Source organism: Apodemus sylvaticus, chromosome 18 (assembly GCF_947179515.1).
Source record: "Apodemus sylvaticus chromosome 18, mApoSyl1.1, whole genome shotgun sequence".
NCBI classification, from domain to species: Eukaryota; Metazoa; Chordata; class Mammalia; order Rodentia; family Muridae; genus Apodemus; species Apodemus sylvaticus.
This window is the reverse complement of record NC_067489.1, coordinates 9486365-9496774: the sequence shown is the minus strand read 5'-3', so window position 1 is coordinate 9496774 and position 10410 is coordinate 9486365. Positions and strand designations below refer to the sequence as shown.

At 43.7% G+C, this 10410-nt stretch overlaps 1 non-coding gene across 1 annotated transcript; it reads left to right on the top strand.

Moving 5' to 3' along the window:
- The first annotated feature begins 8565 nt into the window (after nucleotides 1-8565).
- Nucleotides 8566-8671, top strand: LOC127669058 (U6 spliceosomal RNA). Its single transcript, XR_007974269.1, has one exon. It is a non-coding gene; the product is annotated as a U6 spliceosomal RNA (small nuclear RNA).
- The last annotated feature ends 1739 nt before the right edge of the window (nucleotides 8672-10410 follow it).

Genomic DNA, 10410 nt, shown 5'->3' with positions numbered 1-10410 from the left:
CTGGAAGCCCATTTGGGTAGAGAAGAAGTGAAACCCTCCTGGCAAGTCAGGGGAGTGATATTCAGAAGAACCCTGGAAACCTTGTGGGGTGGGGTGGGTGGTGCAGAGCAGCGTGTACCAGATACAGAGGAAGTGAGATTTGGGAGGCCCAAGAGTTGAAAAGGAGCAGAGCCTACCTGGTGGTGCTGTATATTGTTTATTGTTATGATATAAAAATACAACTGATTTTATGTGAGACCCTATACCCAGCTACTTTGCTGTTTAGTTTTATTAGCTCCTACAAGTTCTGTATGTGCATGTTTGGAATCGTCACGGACTTATCAAATGATATAACCAGAAAGCAGAGGCACTTTTCAGTTGAATGTAATGTTCCTCGATTGCTTCTGTGTTGCTGTGACAAAACACTAACCAGAGAGAAGCTGGGGAGGAAAGGGTTTACTTCCTAAGATACTGAGGAAACTCAAGGCAGGCGCCTTGAGTAAGCAGAGCCCTTGCTGCTATTCCCAGCTTGCTTTCCTGGGACTGCTGCATACCTTCCTTAGACAACCTACTCTGGCCCATCTGCCCAGGTACGGAAGAGCCCCTGTGGGGAGGGCTCTCCCCACATAAGTTAGCAATCAATAAAATTCTCCACGAAAATTCCTCCATTGAGGCTCTCTCTTTCTGGGTGTGTCAGGTTGACAACTAAGAGTCACCATTATCACACTTGCCTAACTGTTCAAGCCAGAGTTGTCTATGTTAAAAGAGAAATTATAAAAGCAAGATGTCTTGCTCTGCCCCTTATGTTAGAAGTGTTCAATCTTTCAACATTGACTGGGATGGACTTTTCTTATGTGCATCTTAGGGCTGAAGTACTTTATCTCTATTCCTAGCTTTTATAAAAAAATGTACTCATGAAAACTTAATTTTATTAAATCATTTCTAGATCAATTAAAACAATCAAGCAGCCTTTAAAACTCATTCCAACACCATGATGCAGTGTAGTGATTGATTTTTATATATGGGATCCTCCTTGCTTTCCAGAAATAAATCCCATTTAGTCATTCAGCGTGATCATCCAGTGAGCTGCTTAGTTATGCTAGTATTTCACTGAGAAATTCATACCAGTATTCTCCTGATATTAGATATTGATCTGTAGGCTTTTGTTTTATGGTATGTGTATTAGTTTGGGTTCTCTAGAGTCACAGAACGTATGGACAGTCTTTATATAGTTAGGGAATTTGTCAGTGACTTACAGTCTATAGTCCAACTCCCCAACAATGATCAGCAGCAGCTGTGGATGGAAGTCCAAGGATCTAGCAGTTTCTCAGTCCCACGAAGCAAGCAGGCAAGGAAGAGTGAGAGAGAATCTTCCTTCTTCCAATGTCCTTATATATCTCCAGCAGAGGGTGTAGCCCAGATTAAAGGCTGTAGGTCTCCAACAGAGGGTGTGGCCCAGATTAAAGGTGTGTGCATCCAAGCCTTTAATCCCAAATGATCTTGAACTCGGAGATCTCCTTGTCTTAGCCACTATGCTTCAAGGTCTCCATGCCAAGATCCAGGTCAGAAACTTATATCTCTGAGCCTCCAAATTAGGATCATAGGTGAGCCTTCCAATTCTAGACTGTAGTTCATTCCAGATATAGTCAAGTTGACAACCAGGAATAGCCACTACAATCCACCCCTTGTCAACTTGACACAAATAATATCTCATGTCTTCAACAAAATAGGATAGAAGCATTCATATTACTTATAATCCTTGTTTCTGCAACTGGTTACGTGGCCTTAGTTGGTATTTATAACTACCTTCCTCTGCTATCCATTCTGTATTTCCTTCACCTTCGGCAAGCACCTCAGCAGGTCTTGGCTCTTTTCCTGGAGGATTGACCCATACCTTCATTCCTGATGGGTCTGTGTCCTTTGTCATCCTGCTTGGATTAGGCTGTTATAGTTTCCCATTGACTTTAATCACGGGACATGGTAGTACTAAGAGACACCCTAGGGAGTCTCCTGCACTCCAGACATAATCCTACTTACCTCCATTGTGGAGAGACAATCCCCATGGTAATCTGGATCTATCACCCCTCCTAACACTGTTATTCCTTTCTTAGCCTGTTGGTTTAAGGGCATTAGAAGCCCAAAATGGCCAGGGGGAAGTCTGAGCTTCCAGTTCAATGGAATGTTTCTTGTGGCTCCTGGTAGGAGCACTCCTCCCTCTGGAACCAAAACTTCTAGGCCAGCAGAACCTAAATTTGTGGGGACAGGAAGCAAAAATTTTTCTAGAGGGTCACTAGGAGTGATAGTGAGTGGAACTATTCCCTTTTCCACCCCTTGATTCCTGGACCCATGGATCCTGGCTATGGGAGAAACTGTACCATATATTGAACGCTGATTCAAAGCATATACTGCCTTCTGAAGAACTCTGCCCCAGCCCTCCATGCTGTTGCCACCTAATTGGCGCCATAACTGTGTCTTCAAAAGGCCATTCCATCTTTCTATCAGACCAGCTGCTTCAGGATGATGGGGAACATGGTAAGACCAGTGAATTCTATAATCGTGGGCCCACTGTCACACCTCTCTGCCTGTGAAATGAGTTCCTTAGTCAGAAGCAATACTGTGTGGAATACCATGACGATAGATAAGGCATTCTGTGAGTCCACAGATGGTGGTTTTGGCAGAAGCATTACGTGCAGGAAAGGCAAATCCATAACCAGAATAAGTATCTACTCCAGTAAGAACAAAACACTGTCCTTTCCATGGGGGAAATGGTCCAATATAGTCAACCTGCCACCAGGTTGCTGGCTGGTCACCTCGAGGAATGGTGCCATATCTGGGGCTCAGTGTTGGTTTCTGCTGTTGGCAGATCTGGCATTCAGCAGCAGCTGTAGCCAGGTCAGCCTTGGTGAGTGGAAGTCCGTGTTGCTGAGCCCAAGCATAACCTCCGTCTCGGCCACCATGGCCACTTTGTTCATGTGCCCACTGGGCAATAACTGGGATGGCTGGGGAAAGAGGCTGACAGTCCACAGAACGGGTCATCTTATCCACTTGATTACTGAACTCCTCCTCAGCTGAAGTCACCTTTTGGTGAGCATTTACATGGGACACAAATATCTTCATATCCTTTGCCCATTTGGAGAGATCTATCCACATACTTCTTCCCCAGATGTCTTTCTCACCAATTTTCCAACTGTGATCTTTCCATGTCCCCGACCATCCAGACAATCCATTGGCTACAGCCCATGAGTCAGTGAACAATCGTACATCTGGTCATTTCTTCTTCCAAACAAACTGTAATATCATGTGTACTGCCCGAAGTTCTGCCCACTGTGAAGATTTTCCTTCACCTGTATCTTTCAGGCTTGTCCCAGAAAGGGGTTGTAATGTTGCAACTGTCCACTTCTGGGTGGTGCCTGCATAACGTGCAGAGCCATCAGTAAACCAGGTCCTAGTCTTCTCTTCTTCAGTCAACTGGTCATAGGGAACACCCCATGAGGCTATAGGCGCATGCTTGGTAGCAGATGGCATTGTAACAGAAGTAGAAACCATAGGCATCTAAGCAACTTCTTCATGTAACTTGCTTGTGCCTTCAGAACCTGCTCTCTGGCCCTATCACGTATATACCACTTCCATCTGATAATAGACTGCTGTTGTGCACGCCCTACTTTATGACTTGGAGGGTCAGATAACACCCAGCTCATGATGGGCAGTTCAGGTCACATAGTAACTTGGTGTCCTATTGTCAAACGTTCAGTTTCCACTAAGGCCCAATAGCAGGCCAAGAGCTGTTTTTCAAAGGGAGAGTAGTTGTCTGCAGATGACGGTAGAGCTTTGCTCCAAAATCCCAAAGGTCTCTTCTGTGATTCACCTACAGCAGCCTGCCAGAGGTTCCAAACAGCATCTCTATCTGCCACTGACACCTCAAGTACCATTGGGTCTGCTGGATCATATGGTCCAAGTGGTAGTGCAGCCTGCACAGCAGCCTGGACCTGTTGAAGAGCCGTCTCCTGTTCCAGGCCCCACACAAAGCTAGCAGCTTTCTGAGTCACTCGGTAAATAGGCCTGAGTAACACACCTAAGTGAGGAAAGTGCTGTCTCCAGAATCCAAATAGACCCACTAAATGTTGTGCTTCTTTCTTGGTGGTGGGAGGGGCCAGGTGCAATAACTTATCTTTCACCTTAGAAGGAATATCTCTGCATGCCCCACACCACTGTACTCCTAAAAATTTCACTGAAGTAGATGGTCCTTGAATCTTGGTTGGATTTATTTCCCATCCTCTGATACGCATATGTGTTACCAATGAATCCAAAGTGGTTGCTACTTCCTGCTCACTTGGTCCAATCAGCATAATATCATCAATACAGTGCACCAATGTGATATTTTGTGGAAGAGACAAACGATTAAGGTCCCTTCTAACTAAGATATGACACAGGGCAGGAGAGTTAATATATCCTTGAGGCAAAACTGTAAAGGTATACTGCTGGCCTTGCCAACTGAAAGCAAATTGCTTCTGGTGGTCCTTATGTACAGATACCGAGAAGGAGGCATTTGCCAGGTCAATAGCTGCATACCAGGTTCCAGGAGATGTGTTAATTTGCTCAAGTAATGAAACTACATCTGGTACAGCAGCTGCAATTGGAGTTACTACCTGATTTAATTTTCGATAGTCAACTGTCATCCTCCATGATCCATCTGTTTTCTGCACTGGCCAGATGGGAGAGTTAAAGGGAGATGTGGTGGGAATCACCACCCCTGCATCTTTCAAGTCCTTGATTGTGGCAGTAATTTCTGCAATTCCTCCAGGAATATGATATTGTTTTTGATTCACTATTTTCTTTGACAGAGGCATCTCTAAAGGCTTCTATTTTGCCTTTCTAACCATAATAGCCCTCACTCCACAGGTCAGAGAACCAAATTCTTGAAAATCTGAAGATTCAAAATTCTCAATTTCAACAGGGTCTTCCCACACATCTCCATCCCAAGTTATAGGATCCCATTCTTTGCCAATTAATGCTCTTACTTTAACTGCTGATACCTTCTGAGGTTGAGACTTTAAATTTCCCTGTAATTCAGCCAACCTTATAATGAGGGCTTCAGTTTGATTTTCTGCTACTTGAGCTCTGTGGCTGGCTGCTAGAGAGTAGATTCTCTTCAAGGGCACACTTAGCAACTTTTAGATTGTTTACTTGAGTCTGGAGCTCTTCGATTTTATCACACAACTTCTTCCTTTCCTTCATTGTCCCCCCCCCCCCCCCCGAGATGTTAAGAGCAACCAGCCAGAAAAATCATTTTCTGATTTTTTCCCCAACTTGGAGAAAGTATTGTATACCACCGAATCACCTAATTCATCAAGATAATCAGAGGTATTAGCTTCTTTAAGCTTGAGATATAGTTTCATCCACGGGTCTTCGATATTCTCCGAGCTCCCAGGAGGGAGAGAATCTGGAGAAGTTTCAGTAGTTGAAGGTGCTATTGGATCAACTAACCAACTCCAAAATTTTAAAACATTCATCCTTATACTTCTGCTCCTCTAGAACCACTCCCAGTACCAACTTCTGTATTAGTTTGGGTTCTCTAGAGTCACAGAACGTATGGACAGTCTTTATATAGTTAGGGAATTTGTCAGTGACTTACAGTCTATAGTCCAACTCCCCAACAATGATCAGCAGCAGCTGTGGATGGAAGTCCAAGGATCTAGCAGTTTCTCAGTCCCACGAAGCAAGCAGGCAAGGAAGAGTGAGAGAGAATCTTCCTTCTTCCAATGTCCTTATATATCTCCAGCAGAGGGTGTAGCCCAGATTAAAGGCTGTAGGTCTCCAACAGAGGGTGTGGCCCAGATTAAAGGTGTGTGCATCCAAGCCTTTAATCCCAAATGATCTTGAACTCGGAGATCTCCTTGTCTTAGCCACTATGCTTCAAGGTCTCCATGCCAAGATCCAGGTCAGAAACTTATATCTCTGAGCCTCCAAATTAGGATCATAGGTGAGCCTTCCAATTCTAGATTGTAGTTCATTCCAGATATAGTCAAGTTGACAACCAGGAATAGCCACTACAGTATGTGTCTTAGTTAGGTGTAGTGGGTAATAATTAATAAAGAGTCCCGCTCCACTAGGCCTCTGTACCACTCCTTCCAAGTATCCGGTAAAGTATGACTCTTAACTTGAATAGTTAACCAAATATCTTTATGTATATAAAACTCCCAATTATATAATGGCAATTTACAATGATAAATCTTATCCCAATATTTCTAATCTCCCCAAAACACCAGTAATACGTCTGCAGCCATCTGGATATCCGCGCCTCCTCCTCTGCTCTGCTTGTCTGGTCTACCCAGTCCTTTCCCTTCCCCCTCCCCCTCACTTCCCGTAGCTCCTCCTCCTCTCTCCCCTCCTCCTCTCTCCCCTCCAATCGCTGGCCTTTCACTGCCTCAAAGTGAATGGATAGGAAAGATCTTGCAGCAGTTAGGGTTTTACCACTATGAACAGACACCATGACCAAGGCAACTCTTATAAGGACAACATTGAATTGGGGCTGGCTTACAGGTTCAGAGCTTCAGTCCATTATCATAGAGGCAGAAGCATGGCAGCTTCCAGGCAGGCATGGTGCAGGAGGAGCTGAGAGGTCTCCATCTTCATCTGAAGGCTGCTAGCAGAATACTGACTTCCAGACAGCGAGGGTGAGGGTCTTAAAGCCCACACCCACAGTGACACACCTCCTCCAACAGGGCCACACCTTCTAATAGTGCCACTCCCTGGGCCAAGCATATACAAACCATCACAGTATGGTTGTCTCAATTTGGTACCAGAATCCTACTAGCCTTCTATAATTAGGTAGGATATGTTTTTTCCTCTTCAGTTTGCTTGTATATTTAAATTGTGAATGGCACAATTTTCTTTTATGTTGCTATACATGTTTGGTAGGGCTCACCAATACCTGTGCCCACAGGTGTTATGTGTTTGGTGGATTTATATTGATTTTACTTCATTTTTATCTTTCTTTTTTTTCTTTTTCTTGTTTTCTATTTGTTTGTTTTGAGACAAGATTTCTCTGTGTAGTCTTGGCTGTCCTGGAACTGTCTCTGTAGACTAGGGTGGCCTCGAACTCTGCAGCCTGAGTGCCAGGCTCACCTGCCTATTATATACATATACATATTATATATATATATATATATATATATATATATATATATATATATATATATATATATATATATAAAATATAATATATATATACCTATTATCTATTCAGATATTGTATTACCTTATGACACAGTCTCGGTAGGCTTTGTATTTCCAGGAACTCTTTCCTCTCAAATGTGCTCCTATTTGCTGGCATGTAGTTGACCGTAGCACTCACTTTTAATTCATTTATTCTTCAGAAATGGGTGAAATGGTAATATTTTCAAAGAATAAATCTTTTGCTTTATTGAGGTTTTTTTTTTTTTGGTTCATTTTTCTCAATTTTATTCTTCTTTCCGTTATTTAATTTACTTTACATCTGGATAGCTGCATCCCCTCCCTCCTGGCCTCCCCTCACTCTACCCCAACCTCTCTGTTTCTCCTCCAAAAAGGGGAGGCCTCCCCTGGATATCAACCCGCCTTGGCATATCAAGTTGCAATAGGAGCAGGCACATCTTCTGTTGAGGCCAGACAAGGCAGCCCAGCTAGGGAAAGGGATCCGGGGGCAGGCAACAGAGCCAGAGTCAGTCCTGCTCCAGTTGTTAGAGGATCTACATGAAGCCGGAGCTGCACATCTGTTACCTGTGTGAGGGCTCAATTTTATTCTTTATGGCTTCTACTTTGTAGTTTTGTGTGCACTTCCTTTTCTTTTCTTTCTGCCCCGCCCCCACCCCCCCAGGGTTTCTCTGTATAGCCCTGGCTGTCCTGGAACTCACTCTGTAGACCAGGCTGGCATCGAACTCAGAAATCTGTCTGCCTCTGCCTCACAAGTGCTGGGATTAAAGGCGTGCGCCACCACCGCCCGGCTTTGCAAGAAATTCCTAAAGGTAAGTCCTAAGTTTTTTTTTTTTTTCCCTTGCTGAATTATCATATTGAAAGTCAAAGCAGAAGAGAATGGTGTAGAAAACCTTAACTTCAGGAAAGGGATGTAGCTCAGTGGTGAAGTAGTGTCTTTAACATATACAACGGCTGTAGGTTCAATATCCAACATCAGGAATACATTTAAAAACAACAAGCCGGTGTGAGGGCCCATGTTTTTAATCCAAGACCTAAGAACGCAAAGGCAGGCAGATCTCTAGGACTTCCAGGCCAGCCTGGTCTATAGAGTGAGTTCCAGGACAACCAGGACTGAGAGACCCAATCTCAGAAAACAAAAGCTAAACAAATAATACATAAATAAACAAAATTTAACTTCACATGTATATTTTTTGTTAACTCATAAGTTAAGGAATTGGTTATCTTGAGAAGAAATAATATCACAAGAAGACAGAAACAGCGTTGTAGTTTCTATTAAAGTTTAAAAAAAAAAGGCTGGGGGCCATGGCCCTACCTTACTATCAGCACTCAGGAGGGAGTTCAGGGCCACTCAGGAAGGCACAATGAGACCTTGTCTCAAAAATAAAAAATTCAGTGCTCCCTTTGGCAGCACATATACTAAAATTGGAACATACAGAGAAGATTAGCATGGCCCCTGCGAGAGGATGACACACAAATTCATGAAGCGTTTCATATTTTAAAATAAATAAATAAATAAGTAAATTCCTATGTTGTTTATAAAGCATAAAGTGAAAGCGGGTCAGCTTGAAGCAAAAGCAATTACAGAAACAGATATTCTATCAGTCTGAACTCATCATAAGCTAGATAGAGAGACCGGGAAAGAAGGAAAAGATTACACGAGAATTCTAAATGCAGATATTCCCATGCCTCTCTCTGAGGAGAGCAGAAAAGCAGAGAATGCTATCCTATTGTGGAACAGTAGAAAACTATAGGGGAGAACAGGGTCTCCAATTCCTCGTTTAATCGTGACTTCTGAGCTTTGCAGTGGGTTGGTATAATTAAATTGTGGATCTATTTACAATGTCCATTTCTTTGTTTTGTCCCTGTTTCAAGTTTGGGACAGAATACACTGAGAAACAAAGAACAAAATTCATCCTGTTCATCCCTTCAGCTGCTCCTAAACGCTCCTCTATTTCTTGCCAATATTTTTCCTCAAAGCTTGAATATTTAAGAAATGATGGGGCTGGAGAGATGGCTCGGCTGCTCCTGCAGAGGACCTGCAGTCTGTTCCTAGCATCAACATGGAGCCTTACAACACTGTGAAGTTTAGTTCCAGGGTATCCAACACCTTCTTCTGTCTTCTGCAGGAACCAGTCATGGACATGGTATGCAGAGAGACATGCAGGCAACACACACACATAAAATAAAGACTAATTTAAAAACTTACTATGCCACCCATAATGGTATACAGATGTGGGCATCTGTAAACCTAGCACCTGGGAGATAAGGCAGGCAATTAGTCCAATGACCTCTTTGGCCATATAGCAACTTTAGAGCTAGCTGTCCATGAGACCCATCTCCACCCACTATCCCCACTCACAAAATTTCACTGAGGCTTAAGTGGTTTCAAATTCCTTAACTAGGGCTGGAGAGATGGCTCCAGTCCTAGTGGTTAAGAGCACTGGCTGCTCTTCCAGAGGTCCTGAGTTCAATTCCCCGCAACCACATGGAGGCTCACAACCATCTGTAATAGAATCTGATGCCCTCTTCTGGTGTGTATGAAGACACACACACACACACACACACACACACACACACACTAAAGAATTCATAACTAAAAACATCCAGCTGGTTGAAAATTCTAGAGAAAACCCACAGTATTCGCAAGACAAATCTTAGCATGCAGATTTCCTCATTTTTGCCCAGGAAGATGCTGTCCTTTTGCTCATTCCTGCATCACCCATTATCCCCACTCACACAGTTTCTCTAGGAACTAGATACCACAGAGGATACGGCCCTGGAACAAGCCCAGTCCCTAACTCCACGGAGTTTACTGACTTCATGGACGGGCTATGCTGATGAGCTGTGTCCCACAGAAAATAAACAAGCTCTTATGGAGGGACATAACCGAAAGCAGGGACAGAGGAGACTTTGGGTGAAAGGAAGAACTCCGGGCTGGAGTCCACACGGAGAGGAGCGCGATGGCAGGATCTAGCACCACCTGAGGGACAAGCCTGGGAGGGATTATCTTGCTTAGGTAACTCAAGTGGAAGGACTGAGTCCATTCCTGGGATTGAGCCTCGATAACAAGAGAGTGTTAGCTGAGCACCAGCTCCTCTCTGTGCGTCCTGACTGTGGACACAAGACCTGATGCCTCAAGATCCTGTCCCCAAGACTTCCCGTCTATGACAGGCTGTACCCTGAAACTTCAAGCCAAAAGAAACCTTTAAGTTGTCTTGGTCACAGCAACACTAATGT